This window comes from Chiroxiphia lanceolata, chromosome 17 (assembly GCF_009829145.1).
Source record: "Chiroxiphia lanceolata isolate bChiLan1 chromosome 17, bChiLan1.pri, whole genome shotgun sequence".
NCBI lineage: Eukaryota > Metazoa > Chordata > Aves > Passeriformes > Pipridae > Chiroxiphia > Chiroxiphia lanceolata.
In genome coordinates this window covers 14,423,938-14,440,781 of record NC_045653.1, presented here as the reverse complement: position 1 = coordinate 14,440,781, position 16,844 = coordinate 14,423,938, and the positions used below count along the sequence as shown (strand labels likewise).

At 45.3% G+C, this 16,844-nt stretch overlaps 1 long non-coding RNA gene across 1 annotated transcript; it reads right to left on the bottom strand.

Annotated features, from left to right (window-relative positions):
* Positions 1-1,841: 1,841 nt before the first annotated feature.
* Positions 1,842-3,882, bottom strand: LOC116795565. Its single transcript, XR_004360082.1, has 3 exons — positions 3,762-3,882; positions 2,390-2,491; positions 1,842-1,943 (listed from the first exon to the last, which is right to left on the bottom strand). It is a non-coding gene; the product is annotated as an uncharacterized LOC116795565 (long non-coding RNA).
* Positions 3,883-16,844: the final 12,962 nt, after the last annotated feature.

Sequence of the window (16,844 nt, the reverse complement as noted above, 5' to 3'; positions counted from 1 at the left end):
CTCTAAAAGAAATTCCATTTCCTGTGAGAAAGGTTCAACTCATTTCTGCATCTGCAGGTTATTGTGCAGCTCTGCTCTGCTCTGCCATGCACTGAGCTGTCCCCACGCTGAGAGCAGAGTCCTGTGCCTCCCACAAACACACTGAGAGGACCCTCCACCACCCTCTCAGTATATTTTACAACTGCTAAAGCATTTTTTTAAACAATTTCTTCAGCTTAACCAAAGGCCAGTTTCTCCATTAATACTCTCCCAAGTCACTGGATGAAGTGGGGGAGTTTTACGGCTTCTGAGGTGGGCAGCAGGAACCAGAGCAGGGTGCAGGAGGTGCCTTGCTCCCGCAATATCGATCGCAGCCTTTCCGAGGGAACAGGTCCAATTTTTTTTTTTTCAAATAATTAAAGTATAATATTTTACAGCCTGATAAAATTTACAGGGACCCTTGGCAAGTAATTATGGTGCTTCTTTAAAAGAGACCCCATAAAAGATGCATGATTAGAAAGTTAAGGATCTGGATAGAATTACAACGACGTGACAAATAATTTACAAGCGATAAACCATCCCAAGGAGAGGGGGAGGGTGATTAAAGGAAAAAGGGGGAGAGACACATTAAACTAACCAGTGATGAAGTCTCACAGTTAAAATAATAAATTTCCCCCCTGTGTTTAGTGTTAAGTTTCTGTAGCTACAAGTTGCTGTGCTCTGGCTAGAGAAAAGATTCTCTCTGGCTCGACAAGCTCCAGCTTAATGTTGATGTGAGGCCTTTCTTTTCATCAGAGGTTGTTCTAAATTTGGCACAGAAGCTTTCATTTTATTACATACTTAAGATAAATATTCTGTATAGACGTTCTGCAGCACTAACGATCCCTAAGACTGTGGAACAGTAGCTTGGAGGATTTTTATCTGCCTCCAGATGTTGGCCAAACTCATTTTTTATAGAGCACATTTATTAGCTTTCAGCTGAAAACCAAAAAAAAAAAAAGAAAAAAAAAAAAAAGAAAAAAAGAAAAAAAAGTGATGGCTTCCTGCTGAAAGCACTCTGAGATTCAGGGAAAATACAGATTTGGATCTGGATTGGAATTTTGATGGTAAGACCCATATTGAAGGAGATGAAGGGCAGCTGTGACAGCAGGAATAAGGGGAAAAAAATCTTTCTCTGTTTTTTCTTGTCTTAATTGCTCTCCCTTACACCAATATCAAGGTCAAGTAACAATCAGTATCAACACCAGTCTTTATTTTGATATTATATATATGATATATTTATATTAGTGTTTATATTTGATATATTTGTATTTTCCTTTGACAACTTCAATTAATATCAAAGCTTGAGTAACTTTGATCTTGCTGCCCTGTTAGCACACAAGATAGCCTGTGGCCTCTTTAAAGGCATGAATTTTTTTCACTGAAGCCCCATTTTTGGTACATCCACATCAGATCATCTGAAATACTCCATGTCCTGGCACTGAGGATTTTACTCTGGCCCTTCTGTGTCTAAAAAGGTTTCACAAAGCAAAGACCTAATTCAAGTCAGGCTGAATACTGAAGGTGTAGGAGCAAGAATTTGACACCAGGTTGATTTTAGTGTGCTGCTGATTTATCCTGCAGTAATTGCAGAATCAAGCACATTAATCAGATTGATTTGTGCACATCTGTTTTTCAAAAAACCAGATGTTGGATCAGGTGAAAAAGAAGTGCAATTCACCTTACACCAACTGATGTAAATCAGAGTCAAACAATTGAGGGTACCTGCAATGGATGCCCTTGGCAATGAGAGAATAATGACACCTGAGGTCTCCTGTTCCTTAAGAAGCCCATTTTGGGGCTCACTTTTTTCTGTTAAATCACTCCTGGGACTCTCCCCATCTTTTTTACTCTATTGATAGAAGAGTGGGTATTCAATAATTTTGTGAGACTCCTGGTGAGACCTGGTCATCTCTTCTTGTATCCTGTCACAGCAAAAGGGGAAAGAATATTATAAAATCTTTCCCTTCTGAGCATATCTGATAATTCCTCTCTAAACTCCTTTATTGGGGCAGGCTCTAATTTATTCACAACAGTGGATTAATAGGAGTTGGAATAAAGCGCATTTTTGCAAATAAAAGCCAAAATTACTCTACTTCTCTAGAACTAGCAAAATGCTCTGGGCTTATCACCTCCAAGATGAACCAAAGGAATCATTTCAAGGCCTCAGTTGTCACTTACAATATCAATCAGCCCTTACCTTCCCCATGGCCTGAGAGCAGCACAGGCAGTGAATAAAATGGGAATGAGAGACACTCCAGGAGAAACCGCCGAGATTTCCCAAAGAAACCCCATTCCTGCTGCTCTCCTTGTAGCCCTAGGATCCAAACCTGTACCCCTGCTGCTCTCCTTGTAGCCCTGGGATCCAAACCTGTACCCTGCTGCCTTGTTCTTGCGGTTTGCTGAGTGGAAAATGCACATGTGTTCAAACAGCTGCACCGTTTGAGGCTCCATCCCAAATGGAGTGCAACATCTGTAGGACAAGGGAGAGGTGTCAACTGAAGTGTGTAAACCTCGAGCTACTGACACCGAGCTGTGCTGGCAGAGCTGCTCTGGGGGCTGACATCTCCTCGCACACGGTGGCAGGCGGCTCGACGTGTTCCAGACGTTCCCAGGGACACCTTCTGTGGGAATTCTCATGCTTCCCTGCCCGAGCTTCACACACTGAGATCCCTGGGACTTGAGAACGGGCTTCTCAGCAGCTCTGCAGCAGCAGATTGCAGGATCTCGCCTTCTGGGGGCTGTTTGTTAGCACCGTGTCTCCCGAGCAGCTTGAAAGTGGAATTTTGTTACTCTTCAGCCCTTTGCTTTTCTTCGAAGGATTCCTGTGCTGGTGAGCTCAGGGCTAACACACACCCGAGGAGCTCTTGCTGCAGGCACTGTGCCTCAGCCAGAACTCCTGCACTGAAAGGCACTGCTGGCACTGCTGGCACTGCTGGCACTGGTGGTAATGGTGGTACTGGTGGCACTGGTGGTAATGGTGGTACTGGTGGCCAGGGCTCTGAAGCCAAAAAGCCTCTTTATATCCAACAGCCAAATTCAAAAGAAGATGCTTTTGCAGTTGAAATACATCCCCCCTCTTTTTTTTCCAAGAACTGAGAAGGTACATTTTCAGTGCTAAAATTGCAGCAGCTATGGAAGAAAACAAGGAGTAGCCCAACATCAGGACAGTATTTCATCCTTGGAAGCCTATGCTTGAGACGATCCCAGCATCAAAGGCAGACTCTGAGCTTCCCCATATTCTGGGAATGTTCTGATCCAGGGTTTGGCTGCAACCTTTTTGTAACTCAGAGCCATGTGCTAAGCTTGGATCCAGAATGGAGTCTTCCCAAAATCTGAGGAAGTTCAGATCCAGGGTTTTGGCTTCAGCCCATGGCTAATTCAAACCAAACTGTCATCCAGACTCTAAGTGGAAATGAGTCAGAAGGGCTCATGTGAGCAGCTGAGGAGGTGTCCACACTGTGATCAGTGGCAGCCAGCAGTGCCCTGACCATGGTGGTACCTGGGACTTGGGAAGCTTCTGTGGCCCTCAGGACCCTCCCTGTGCTCAGCCCCACACCACGAGGGTGCACCTTGGAGGGGCAGGTGATGGTCGTCCCTCTGCAACACCTGGGCTTCATCCAGATTGCAAACAACAAGCTTTAATGTGTTAAAATGAAGACTCTTCACAAAATATGACACCCTCCATCACGTGGCAGGGACACTTTCCTCCTGCACAGTGATAAGCTGCTGTGTGCTCCCACCTTCTTACTGGCTCTGCTTTCCTGCTGCTGGGAGTCTCCAGTGTGAAGCTGTCATCACTCAGGAGACATCTGTATTCAGAACACTGGGAGGACCTCACAGAACAAGGTTTCCCTGCATAGCAGGAGGGAGTTTCACTGCACTGTTTGCTCTGCCAGGTGAGAGCAGAGTCCCTTCCCTGCTACATACAGGGCTAAGAGTTGAACTCCATCCTTGTGGGTCCCTTCCAACTCAGCATGTTCTGTGATTCTGTGAAAGTAGGAGGGAAAAAAGAGTGTTGTGAGAAGAAAGCACATACTTGATAGAGATGTCTAACGAGGACAGGACTTCTCTGTTTTCTGTCCTCCCGGTATTTCAACTTTTCTAGAGAAAGAAAAAAATCTGTTTAATCCCAAACTCTGTTGCTCCCTTCACACACTCCTAACACAGGACTAATAAAATGCCCATCATGTAGTTTCAGGGGAGCCAGAGTGATCTGGGCTGGCAAACAGGCACCACGAGGTCAGTGCTGGGCTCTGCCTGTGCACAGCCCCTCACCCTGGAGGGGGGGGCAGCTCTCTGTGCTGTGTGTGACAAAAAGCAGCAAGGCCACCTCACACAGTGTCCCCCTGGCACAGCCTGCACTGCCCCCAGGACTGCAGCCCTCCTGGGCACAGAGACTCCACCTGGAGGGCACTGGTGTGGCAAATGCCAGAGGGTCCCATATCTGTGTGTATTCAGTGCTTTTCCTCCCAGGAAAGAGTTAAGGGAAAACAGCTGGCCATGGAGTGGTGTTTCTTATGGAATCACGTGTTGTGAGAGCAATGCAAGCAAACTGCTTTCACAACAGTGCTGAGGTCACTCACCACAAGCCTCCAGCTCCATTATATGTGACAGAGATAATGGGACAGAGCTGTGGGCAAAAGTTCTCGTTCATGGCAATCCTGTCCAATGTCTACAGGCCTTGGAGACACCTGGAAGAAGATAAGCATGACAATTATTTTCTAAAATAAAAGGCACTTTTGCTCTTTCCCTCCACCCACCCCCACCCCACACTAAGTCAGCAGCCCGTTGTGGTTTTGTTCCACATGATTCCTTGAAGAGAGACACAGAAATGCAACATCCTATCAGAGTGAATCACATAACTTGGAAATGACCTGATTCACACGTTTTTTCCATTCCCTGTTGCTGATGTGAGTCTTAAAACTAAAGAAGAAATGAGAGGTCCTGATGTTTGGTCTGAGTTGGAGCCTGTGCTCCATTTTCCAGCTCAAGTTAAGACACTGTTTTTCTGAAGGGTTTTCTTTTCAGGCATGGCTGAGTGCCTGCACAGGACAGATGCTCAGAGACATTGCAGGGGTCAGAAAAATAAGAAGTGACACTTATGTGGTGTGACCCCAAGACATGGAGTGCTCAGGCAGGTCTGAGCCCTGGTTCCCCTTGAGACACCTGATAACAGGGTGCAACCAGAGAGTTCAACAGGGGCTGTGCTCCTCTCTGGGTGACCATACCAACCTGCCCTGCTGCCTCAGCCTCCAGCACCTTGACCCAGACAAACCCTTTGGCTCCTGAAGGGCTCTCATGGCCACACCTCTGCTTCAGAGGGACCTTCTTCCTTGCAGCTCTTTCTGCTGCTTTCAAACATCAGCAACAAGCATCTCACTGGGCATTTCTTTGGGCCAGAGGCTGTAACTTTTTCCCTTTTTGTGAAGCATCAAGTGTCACCTCACTAAGGAGATGCTCCACAGAATAAATCATAGGCACAAATAGGAAAATGGCGTATTTCTGTAGCTAATTGCATAGAAAAATCCAATTGATTTCTTATTGCACAGAGAAATCTTCATGATTGGGACACTGAAATCCAAATGCTGCAGCTTCTTTCACCTGAAAAATCTATGACAAAATACTGGTCTCCAAAATCAGCTGAAAGTTTCCTACTGATTGAAAGAAGACCTGGGGTCCTTGTAGCTGAAATAAAGTTGCATAAGAAGCTCATTAGAGGAGTTGGCCTGGCACAGTCACAGACCCAGAGTCTGGAGAACATGTAGAGTGTGTGCACGGTTCTGCCTCTGCTTGTCTTGGTTTCAGTGGCTCACTCAGCCATTCAGATTGATACATGGGTATTTATATATATATATATATACATAAAATACAGCTTCCAAAAGCAGTGGGAGCCCCCGTGGCTGGCACCTGCCCAGGCCCAGTGTGCCAGCTGCTGCCAAGGGTTTGTCAGAGCCACTCACACACGGGTGGATTGGGGAAAGAGGAGCAGGGAGGGAGGTGTTTCCCCCTGCCCCCACTTTCTGCAGTTTGTTTGACATTTGTCATTATTATATAACTCTGTTTGGGCCTTCCAGAGTTGTTGGCACTGAGTTTGGTAGCAGCCCTGTCTTGGTTCCACAAAAAAGCCAGGGAGATGGTTCTGCTCGGGGGGTTTTTATTATTTTGTTTTATCAGATTTTCTTTGAGGACATGTAGCACATGTGTGGAGCAGTAATTGTTCCAGATGTGCTTGAGCTTAAGACCTGGGCTTAAATTAATTGGAAACTTGGAGAATTTAGGCTGTGGCTTTGCAGCCTGTCTCCAAAAAGTTTTTTCTCTTTAGATATAAACCTCTCTCTTCCAGATTCACTTCTGTGCATGATCCACCTTTTCATTCTAGAGTCCATGTGGGTGATACAGTCACTGCAGCCAGGCTGTGCCAGGCCAAGGGCTGGATGGAGGGACAAGGAGGTTAAAGGCTTTGTCCCACGTTCAGGGCAAATGGGCACAATCGAAATGACAGTGATGTCTTGGGTATCATGACCTACAGCCCAGTGGTCCAGGAATGCTGTTTCCTCCCCAAACAGGCATTTTACATCACTGACAGCCAAAAAGTCCCAGTAGATCCCATCTCTCCCAGGGCACCACTGTGAATAACTCCTGGTTGGTGCTGAAACCTTGATGCTATGTGGGTAAAACCAAGGTCAGGCTTTTCAGTATTATCCTAAATTGGACATTTACTGGCTCCAATCTGCTGTGCCATGGAGTACAACTCTCCATTCCATGACATTTGGGTACTCCTTGCTTTAGAACCAAGAGTTCTACTGTTGATGGACTCTTGAATCCATCACTATATGTGATATGTTCATGTCTAAAACAAGGAAAATAAATAAAGATCCATTCATTTAAGAAAATAAAGGCTAAAATGAAGTAACAAATGAATGGGGCATAACATCCCTTGCAGATTACTTGGAGTTTATAGTCAATGTGTGGTGGTTTTACACAGCCACAAAAAATAATACCTGTGGCCTCCCACAGAGAGTAACAAAAGCCAGGTTGGTCTGCACTGGGATCAGCTGGGATGGATTCCCACAGGCTGTGGAAAAACCCACTCCAGCACAGTGGCTGGGTCTGCCCTGAGGGGGGAACACAAGTTGGGCATATAATAACCTTTCCTGCATGGTCCTGTCCCTGGGGCTGGGATAGGGTAGGTGGGATGGGATGGGGTGAGATGGGGTGGGATAGACAATGTCAAGCCATTGCCCTGGGAGCAGATGGTTCAAGTTCAGATGTAGCTGGTCCCAGGATGAGCCCCGTGCTCAGAAGGGGAAGCACTGCTCATTCAGGGCAGCACCAGTGATGCACCTGAAATTCCTGCCATGCTCCAGGTGAGCCTGGAGGAGCAGAGGACTGGGAGGAAAAATTCTATATCCAGCTCTGTAGCTGACAGCCATGGAGCTTCACTGATTTACAAGTCTGAGCTCTGGTCCAGTCTCTGCCAAGGTCTCAGAGAAGAGGAGCAACAGGCAGCTGAGTAAAACTGGTGACAAGGAACAAAACAACTTGTTCAACTTCCCCTTGAATGCAGTGCTAAATGTGGACAAGTCACCCAGAGAACCTTTTAGAGACATTAGACACCACTAAGAGGGCTTGGTCTGTCAGTCCTTCCTGCTCTGACAGACTGCAGCGTGTGTGGCTCTGGGGACTTATATTTTCATTCCAGGTATTTGTGTTTACTTTTTCCTTTTTTTTTTCTTTTTTTGCAAGCACTTTGAATCACTCAGGAGCTATTTGTGGGGCTGAAATAACATCACATCAGACCTTCTCACGGTTCTTCAGTTCCCTGGGAGTCAAAACATGGGGGACAGACCAGAACTCACAGTATTTTTTGCCACACAGATTATACCCAGGGGAAGGAAGGGTAGAAGTCCATTAAAAAATATAATCATAAATATAAATAATGAGGTATTTAGGTTTAGGGGGAGTTTCTGTGGAGTCTGAACACACAAGTTAAGGATCAAAGGCTGATGGCAATGACTTTCCTGGTTCTGTACATCTTACCTGCTCTTCCCCAAGTTGTGGGACTGAGCTCACCCTCCATGGCAGTGCTAAAAGCCACTAATTCAGAGCTAGACCCCATTTATAAGCAAACCCTTGTGTGTCACTGGGTCCATGTAGCTCAGGAACAGATCTGTGCTGTCAGGTAAGGGCAGGTTCACACCTGACCCCAGGGTTAGATCCTTCCATCCCTCACCTGCTAATGCACAAACCATGTAAGAAGAGTGGGTTCCTCAGACATATTTAGACACAGGAGGTCTCTAAAGTTGTGGGAAATGTTTCCTATAATCCATGACAGATCAATGTGGGTGGAAGATGTGCAAGGCTGGACACAAAAATGCCTGGATCTGTTGTTAACTGCTGGCACAGACGAACCCCAGGAAGTTCAGTTCCTCTTCTGCTTCCTCCTCCTGCAGAGCTGGAGCATCCTGGCTGCCCTGCAGGTGAGTGCCTGCTTTCCCTGTCACTTTGGGGTGACCCAGCACTAATGGTGCTGTGTGAGTGTGGAGAGATACAGGCACAGCCCATTGCTTCCCTTGAGATCCCTGCCCAGGAGCTCACCAGCTCCCTGACTTCCAAGCACAGAACATCTCTGTGGGAAAAGCCACGTGGCCTGAGAGGCAGTGCCACCACACGCAGCCTCCTCCCAGCATCCAGCACGTGTGCAAGCACTTCTTGTTCATGCTGGATTTCCACTGGGAACAGGAATAACCTTCAAACACTCTCTTTGGCTTCCCTTTTATTTGGGCAGGACCTGCCTCACACAGGGAAAGTACCTTCAGCACCCTGAGCTACATTCCTGCTGTTCACAGCCCAAAAGCACACCAGGAGGTGACAGTTCTGGAACAGACCTGACCATCAGCACACGTGCAGGGAAGATGTGCTGGATCATTGCACCTCGTGGAACTGCTGGAATGCTGCTTCAGTGGGGATTTCCAGGAGAATCCTCTGGCTGCTCAGCTTAGCTTAAAAGGGGGTTTTAGAAGAAAATAGCTTCAGCTTGCCTTGGTTCCAGTGCTTTGTTATAGAATAAAGCATGGAGATGTTTTGCATTTCAGGTGCAGCCTCAGGTACCTGGGCCCTAAAAGAAAAAAGGATGAGGGAGGGATTTTAAGTAACAGGCAGCGAAATGGTTCCAATGTGACACTAAATTTTAAAGCCCTTGTGTACAGGTTCGTCACATTAGAAAGGAAGGTAAGAAAGCAGAGTGCAAAAAAACCCACATTGGGCAGTAATTCCCTAAAATATGTCATGCACTGGAACAGCTAGACCAGGACAGGTAGCAGCAAGCACAGCTCTGCACAGCTGAGCAGGGGTACCCTGTGGAAATTTGGCATCATTTTGTGGCACTGGAACAGCACAGAGGGGTTTCAGATATGTGGAGCCACAGAGAAGCTAAACTTTCCAATGTAAAACAACTCCAACAGTTTTAATACTGTGTTTTTGCAAAGTAGAGAGGAAAAGTAAAGACGGTAGACTAAACAAAGGCAGGAGTGCTAGAACTAGATGAGAGAAAATGCAAATAGGGAAAAATTGAAAAACACAGATATTGCAGTATTGAAGAAATACAAGCACGAAGGTCCTGGAATTAAAAATGTTTGTGATTTAGGTCCTTTTATAGAAAGTGAGGAAAAAAAAACTTAAAAGCATAATGGTAACATTATTAAGAGTGGTGAGACAGGATGAGAGGAAATCGTGGCAGGGAAAGGATGGTAAGGCTGTATGAGACCAAAGAAAATCTGAGGAATCAAAGGCAATTCATGGCAGAGAACATTTCAGTTTCAAATTGTTCCTTTTCAGAAAGATGCCACTAAATTCTGTAACAACTAGCCAAGCCCCAGCCTTCTGTTCTTTTCCAAACCCACCAGACAACACTGAACGTTCCTGCAGCTCCTTCCCCTGGACGTGTGAGCTGGTTCAGGGCTGCCCACACTTGTGAAGATCTGACCTCCACCTTCCCCAGGGGCAAAAGGGCTTCAGCTTTTCTGCCCCTGTCTTTTGGTTTTGCCCCCAGGTTTTGTAAGCAGGGGGTAACCAGGCTTTCCTCTCCCTGGAGGTAATGTCTGTCAGGGCAGGACAACTCCCTTCTTGCAGCCCTCTGAGGAGCCACCCATGAATGGCTCTTGCCCCTGTGGCACAGCCAGGCTGAGGGCTGGGAAGGCTGGACAGCTGTTAGATTTTGCTGGGGAACCATCAAATCCTCCCTTCTTCTGGGTGTTGTGAAATTTCAAGCCACTGACATTTTTCATCACTGACACACGAAACAAAAAGCAAAAGCACTGCTCTGTTATTGAGCAGCAGCTAGAAAGAAAAAATGAACTGAGAAGTGTTCTTAAAATTTAGGAAATATCTTTACAATCTCTGTTCTTCAGCAGCTTCTCTCAGTGCAATAACCCTGCTCACATTCTCTGATCTCACAGAGCACTGAATGGGCACAAACACAACATGCAATGGAGGTGAGTCTGTGATGGAACTGCTGGGGAGAGTGAGCCCAACCTTCATATTCTACGTTTGGGGGCTATTTTGTAGTGGATTTAATCCAGTGCACTGGTCTAAAAGCTCACTAGCAGTTGAAGCCCTTTGAATGCACACCTCTTGGCTTGAATTTCCTTGAAAATAGTGGAATTTGCACACTTCAAGGCTGTTGTGCACTTCCAACCTAAGCATAGTAAATTAAGACATTTGGGAGATTTCCCTCAAAAGGGAATTATGGAAATGCTAATGTAAAAGCATCTATTTCATTAATAGCTGGTTAAGGAAACAGCCCCAACACACAGAGTTTAGAAAAGGAAGGGGTCCTTGTTGAGAGGTGCACTGACATCTGAGCTGGCTTCCCAAGCTACAGAAAGAGCCTTCCTTAAATGCCAAAGGTGTGACTGTGGGAACACAGCCTCACTTAACAACATCAGGTTGTGAATATAAGTATGAATAATCACCAGTCATGCCAAAAAACACCTTGATTGTATTCCCTACATGCAGAAATGATTGTTTCAGGCCTCATTCACGATGTGAACACACTCATGATAAATAAGTGTTAACTCAATTGTTTATTTAACAAAAACAGCAGACAGCTTGATCTCTTCCTTGTTTACTAAAACAAGTATTTCCACAAACAAGACAACAAATAAATTTAGGTTTCTCATGATGTGTGGCTTCCTGACTTACTTGAAATCTAGGAGAGCTGCATTAATGCTTCTTTCCTCATTAATTGTGTCTGTGAGAAGGAAAGAGTTTTAAAAACATTTAAAAAGGGGAGGAAACCTTTCAGACACCTGTAAGGGAGAGAAGAGTTCACTGAGGAGTCTCTGTTGTCTGGGACTACAAAACTGAGCCAAGACTGAGCCCCTTGTACTCTGTAAAGGCATGAGCTGGGATCTCTCCTCTTCCTCCATCCTCTCCCCACATTTTTACAAAACCTGTATGAATCTAAAACCTTTGAGATCTCTCCTGTTCTCTTGAATTTGGTTGCCATTGGCCAATAACTCCAGATGTTCTGGAAGGTGGCTGACAGCTGGATGCTGGGACAGAGCAAAGTTTACATAACCAAATTACCCTGGTTATGGCTAATTTGGGGATGGGTGGGGTGCTAGATTCCCTGTTTCTGGGGAAACAAACCCTTAACTCCTTTCAGACTGCTTCAGAGACTGCAGCTGAAAGGAACTGTCCTTTTGCACTGAAGACACCCAGATGCTGCCCCATCTCCATTGTGGTGGCACCAAACATGGAATCCTCTGCTCCACCACGGCAGGTTTGCTGCCCCGGGCAGCAGCAGGGCCTGAGCAGTGTCCTGTCAGCCCTGTGGATCAAAGCAGGAGGTCACTGTGGTCAGCCAGCAGCCTGTTACCACCACACCCAGCCAGGCATTCTTCCTGCTCCTCTGCTGACAGCCAGGGCTGACTCCCTGCATGTGACTCCCCCTCCGTCCCCTCCCCACCGCAGCTTTCTGCTCTTGCACAACCCCGGCTGTGGATTGCGTGGGCAAAGCTGTCCCACTGCAGAGCCCCAGCAAACATTTCCCCTTTTCCCCAGCCTCCCCCAGCCTCTCCCCCCAGCACACGAGTGCACCCACCCAGCAGAGATGCTGGAAGCTTTCCTGGGCCCTGCTTCCCCCGGGGAGCTGCGCAGGAAACGTTCCGAGAGAGATTTTGCAAAATCAAAAGGGGGAAAGGTTGTCCCCTTAGATTTGTCATCGGCAAAGAGTCATGAATTCATTTTTCTGGGAGTTCCTGTAGGCTAAGATGAGAGTATATATAATTTAAAGAGAAAGAAAATTGGTGGGAAGCAAATAGCTCTTTGGAAAATCCTCAAAATGCAATGGATATCAACAGAATGTTTCTACCACTCTTGGGAAGTACTGCCAGCCCACATCTCTCTGCTAACTCCTAATGGGTCCATTAACTACTCCTAAATAATGATGGAAACCATATGGGTGCACAGGTGGTCTCTCAATAAATACCAAATGAATTCAGTATGATCACCATTAACACAATTAATACCCAGCCAATCTACGATGATGGAACTATTAAAATTAAGCACTACTATATTTCCTCAGTCCCATGGCAATTTTACAATGGAAACAAACAAAAGACTAGAATTAACTTTTTTTTTTATTATTAGAGTTGTTTGATTTTATTTACTTACAGGCAGGTTTTAGGCTTCGGTGTAATCTGCTCTGTCTTTGCTTTTTGCATCATGAGGTAAGTTTTGTCTCCGAGACAAAGTAATGTGGGGAGAAATAATTTTAAAAATAAATATTTGTTTCTTTGAGGGGGGAGAAATTACATGTATTTGGGTGTTGAAGTAAAGTGCTTCCTACTTTCTGCAGAAGGCTGTAAACACAAGCAATGAATATGAGATTGCCACAGCTGCTCTTTTTATCATCCACACTGTGAGTTCATCACCGTTCCCTGGTGGGACTATTAGTGTGGTCAGGACTCTAATTTTATCTTTTTTTTATTTTAATACTGTTCCAGCATATATGGTGGTCCACCCAATTGTCAAAGGAAGAGGAACATGTTCACGTGTGACCTTCTGTAATGAAATGCCTGATGTAGGCCCACTGTCAATACCATTATTTTGGCTTCCTAGAAAGGAAAAATTATGTTTCTATTTTTCAGAACCAGACCAGTAACCTGGTTTGGGTCAGATTCAGTCTCCATTTTCATGTTTCCCTTGAAATCACCAGCTAAGCTCCCCTGAGCTGAGCAAGGCTGTACCAGTTCCAAAGCCTGTGTGGTCGAACACCCTGGTTTTCATCCATCCTGACAACCAATGAGAAAAGAGTGCCTCACATTCTGAAATTTGTCTCCAGAGCCTATTTTATGTGAATCACTAAAGCCTGACTTGTTGGAGAAGATTCAAAGATAAGAATTCTGGATCTTCTAACCCCTGATAAAGTTGGTTCTGCTCTGCAGGGCAGTGGGGGCAGAGGAACACTGTCCGTGGCACAAAAACTGAGCATGGCCAAAGTGGGGCTGAAATCAGTGCATTTCACCACTGGGGTTTTTCATGGAAAACCAGTGTCTCACCAGTTTCATGGGGCGGCTCAGTGGGAGTTTCAGGCTTGCTGCAGCTCAGGCCAAGTTAAAGGGAAGATTTCTCAATGCCTGGGTGCAAGTCCTGTTCTGGAGAACAGAAAAGCCTCCTTGGTGCTGCAATGAATGAGTTGGACCCTTTGCTCTGTGGCTGGAGAGATCCCAGGAAATCTTGAGTTTCAGGATGGACTTTTGGATCAGTTCTGCCCTGCTAGACTAGGATTCAACCTTACACTGTCCCTGGAGTGTTCAAGTTTTGCAACTTCCCTGTGCTCAGATTGAATCTATCTGGCAAAATCCAGAGGACCTGTAGAGCCCCAAACTGCCTGTGATTGCACTTGGGTTTGGTGTTCTTGGTGTCCTTAAACAACACACCCTTATTACACCAGATTTACACCCAAGGAAGATTTTCCTCAGAACAATCTGTGAGAGGTCTGAGTAAGTTGTGCACTTGAAACTTCCCTAAAGTTCTATGAAATGTGGTACATTTGGAGCACAAAGCTCATTTCACAATTCCTTGCTAAATTTTCTTATAAACTCTCTTGCATGTGTTGCTCCTGAGTGTTTCTGACTAACTCCAAGTGTTGATGCTCTTGCTCTTGAAGGGAGAATCTTGTGTTTCCAATTTGAATAACATAATTTCCAAGTGTATTAAGGTAAATAAGGACAATGCACTCTTGTTCCAGAACTCGAATGTCCGTGAAGTTATTCATCAATCTCTTTTTCATTTAAATTCACACTTTACCTTAATTTGTGTTTCAAATGCAGATGAGACCTTAATTAAATAAAAATTCAGCAGATGGTTTCAAATTCTCTGTTCAATTTACATTTCTTGTACCTTTCTAAGTGCTGGACTTCATCTTTGGAGCGAGAAGCGTCACCATTAGACCTTTTCCTTTAAAAAAATGCATAATATTTGGTAGGCTGGAGCTGTTTATAAAAGATTAAATTGAATATTGATTACCAAACCTTAAAAGCCTCAAGTATATGTTTTGATAAATTCCAAAAACCTTGTCTGAACCCTCAGAGATTATCAAAGCTCTAGGATGTACCAGGGGTCTGGTTCTTTTTCAATTAAAAAAAAAATATTAAGAATTGGAACAATAGACAGCCTTTACTCTTATGCTTTATGACACCTTTGATCATTGACAGGTCCAAGAAGTTAATTTGACAAAAGTGCCAAATGACATGGGGTAAAACTCATTAAACATTATTGGTCTCTAGAAAAAGTTGCTGTAAAGTTGTGTTCAAGCTCAGCACAGCAGCTGAGTGACTTCAAGTGTGTTTTGTTCTATCTGAAGCTGTTCATGATTAAGAACTATGGAAAAGTAAAGGAGAGTGATAAGCAAAATTACAGGATAAAAACCCTTCTATTATCTCTGAATCAGGACTCTGCCTGTTGAATAAGTGAATGTATCCCATCCTTCTCAGACTGGCTGTTGGGGGAAAATAATTTCCTTCTACAGCAGTTGCCTCCTTCAGAGGAAATTATGGAGGAAAGGCAAACACTGCTTGTCCATTTCTGTGGCATTTGAGGTGCAGATGTAAAACACAAAAAGCTGCTGCTCTTTTCCCCAGTCCCTTTGTCCTGTGCCCCCACTGCTGCCCATGACCTTGCCACGAGCACACTGATAAAATCAGGCACCATTTCTCCTTCTCACACTCGTTTCCCGTTCAGCACTGATTTACAAGCCCACATATATCCCCTCTGTCACACAGGCTTTTCTACCTCTGCATTGCAAACCAGATCACCGGATTACTCAGAGCTCACTCATAAATTGCTTCCTTTCAACTTCCTTCCTTTGCCTGTTGTGCAAGGGCAGCAGCCCTGTGGCCATACACGGGGATTCCAATTTTACACCCTGCAGCCCCGGAGCTCCAGCCCTGCCCAGCCTGCAGGCTTCATTTGTTTATTTTGAAATAGCCCCAGCAAACGTGACAATATTTGTGTGTTTTGGCAGCCTGGGGAAAAAGAAATCCACCCAAGTGCTCCTTTAAAAGAAGTAACCCCTTCTGAGTAACAAAACCTTCAATAAAAAGTCAGTTGATGTGTTACAGGTGTCTCCAAGAGCTGAACACTGGGTGGGCAGAGTGGGACCGACAGGTACAGGGAGACAAAATTTGAGTCAGAGGAGAGATTTGAAGGCTGGGGGAATTGACTGTGAGTGAGAAGGTGCCTGCAGGATCCAGCTGGGTTTGCAGTCGGGCAAAGATGCAGCACTTCAGTTGTGTGGCTGAAGCAGGGCTCTGGTCTGTGTTTGCAGTTACTGAAATGTCCTTATTTGTTCTGGCTGGCCAAGTATTCCTCCTGAGCAGGGGAAATGTTCTCAGCTCAGCTGTCCTCGTGAGATTTCTAGTATCTGTGGGTACATGCAAGGAAGCATTTCACAAAGCCAGTTCCTCTTTTGGGATCATGGGATCTGAATCGCCCTCTGTGGCCCTCGGTGTTCACAACATCTGTTGGTTGTATGTTTGAAGTTCCAGTTTGGACCCGCTCTGGGCTCAGATAAAAGAGGAAGAGCACAATGTTACACCAAAGCAGGGTGCCTGGCATGACATCTGGAGCAGTCACTCGTAGCAGGGAGTTGTGCTTTGTCCCTGGCTCAGAGGAAGAACACACATTTTGGGAGCTCTGGGACTCCAGGCTGCTCAGATGTCCAGATCTCTACCAGTGTCACAAGTCTCCTTCAGCTTCATGCCAGCTTCATCTCCTTCCTGAGCCAAGATGCTTATAACAGTGTCATCTTTGGTTTGGGGAGGGGACAGGGACTTATCAACTCTTGGTAGGAAATTATATATGTGAATTATAAATATATATATATTATATATAAACAGAATAAACTGCACAGCAGAATGAGTCCTTGCCTTAATTCCAGCACTCCTCATTTCCCAGTTAACACAGGGCAGGCACACTGGAAAAAAATCAATGTGGTTTTTTTTACAATGACTGCATTAGGAGCACAGCCAGGTAGGGCTGAGGGACAACTCCCAGGCAGTTGCTGTTCATGCTTAAATGAGGATGAAGTCCTGGTTGAAAACAAGTGAAATATTCTGCTGCTCCTTGTCCTGTTGGGAGAACATCACTGCTCTGCATGGCTAAAAACCTTCCTCTCTCCAGCACATTTCTGTTTGGGCTGGTGTTATTTTGTGGCTGGAATGGTTCCTTTCTCCTGAGGGAGAAAGGAGAAGTGAGAACTCAGGGATCAGTACTTTATTCCCTGGCCCATGACTGACTGCAGTGATGGCCCACAA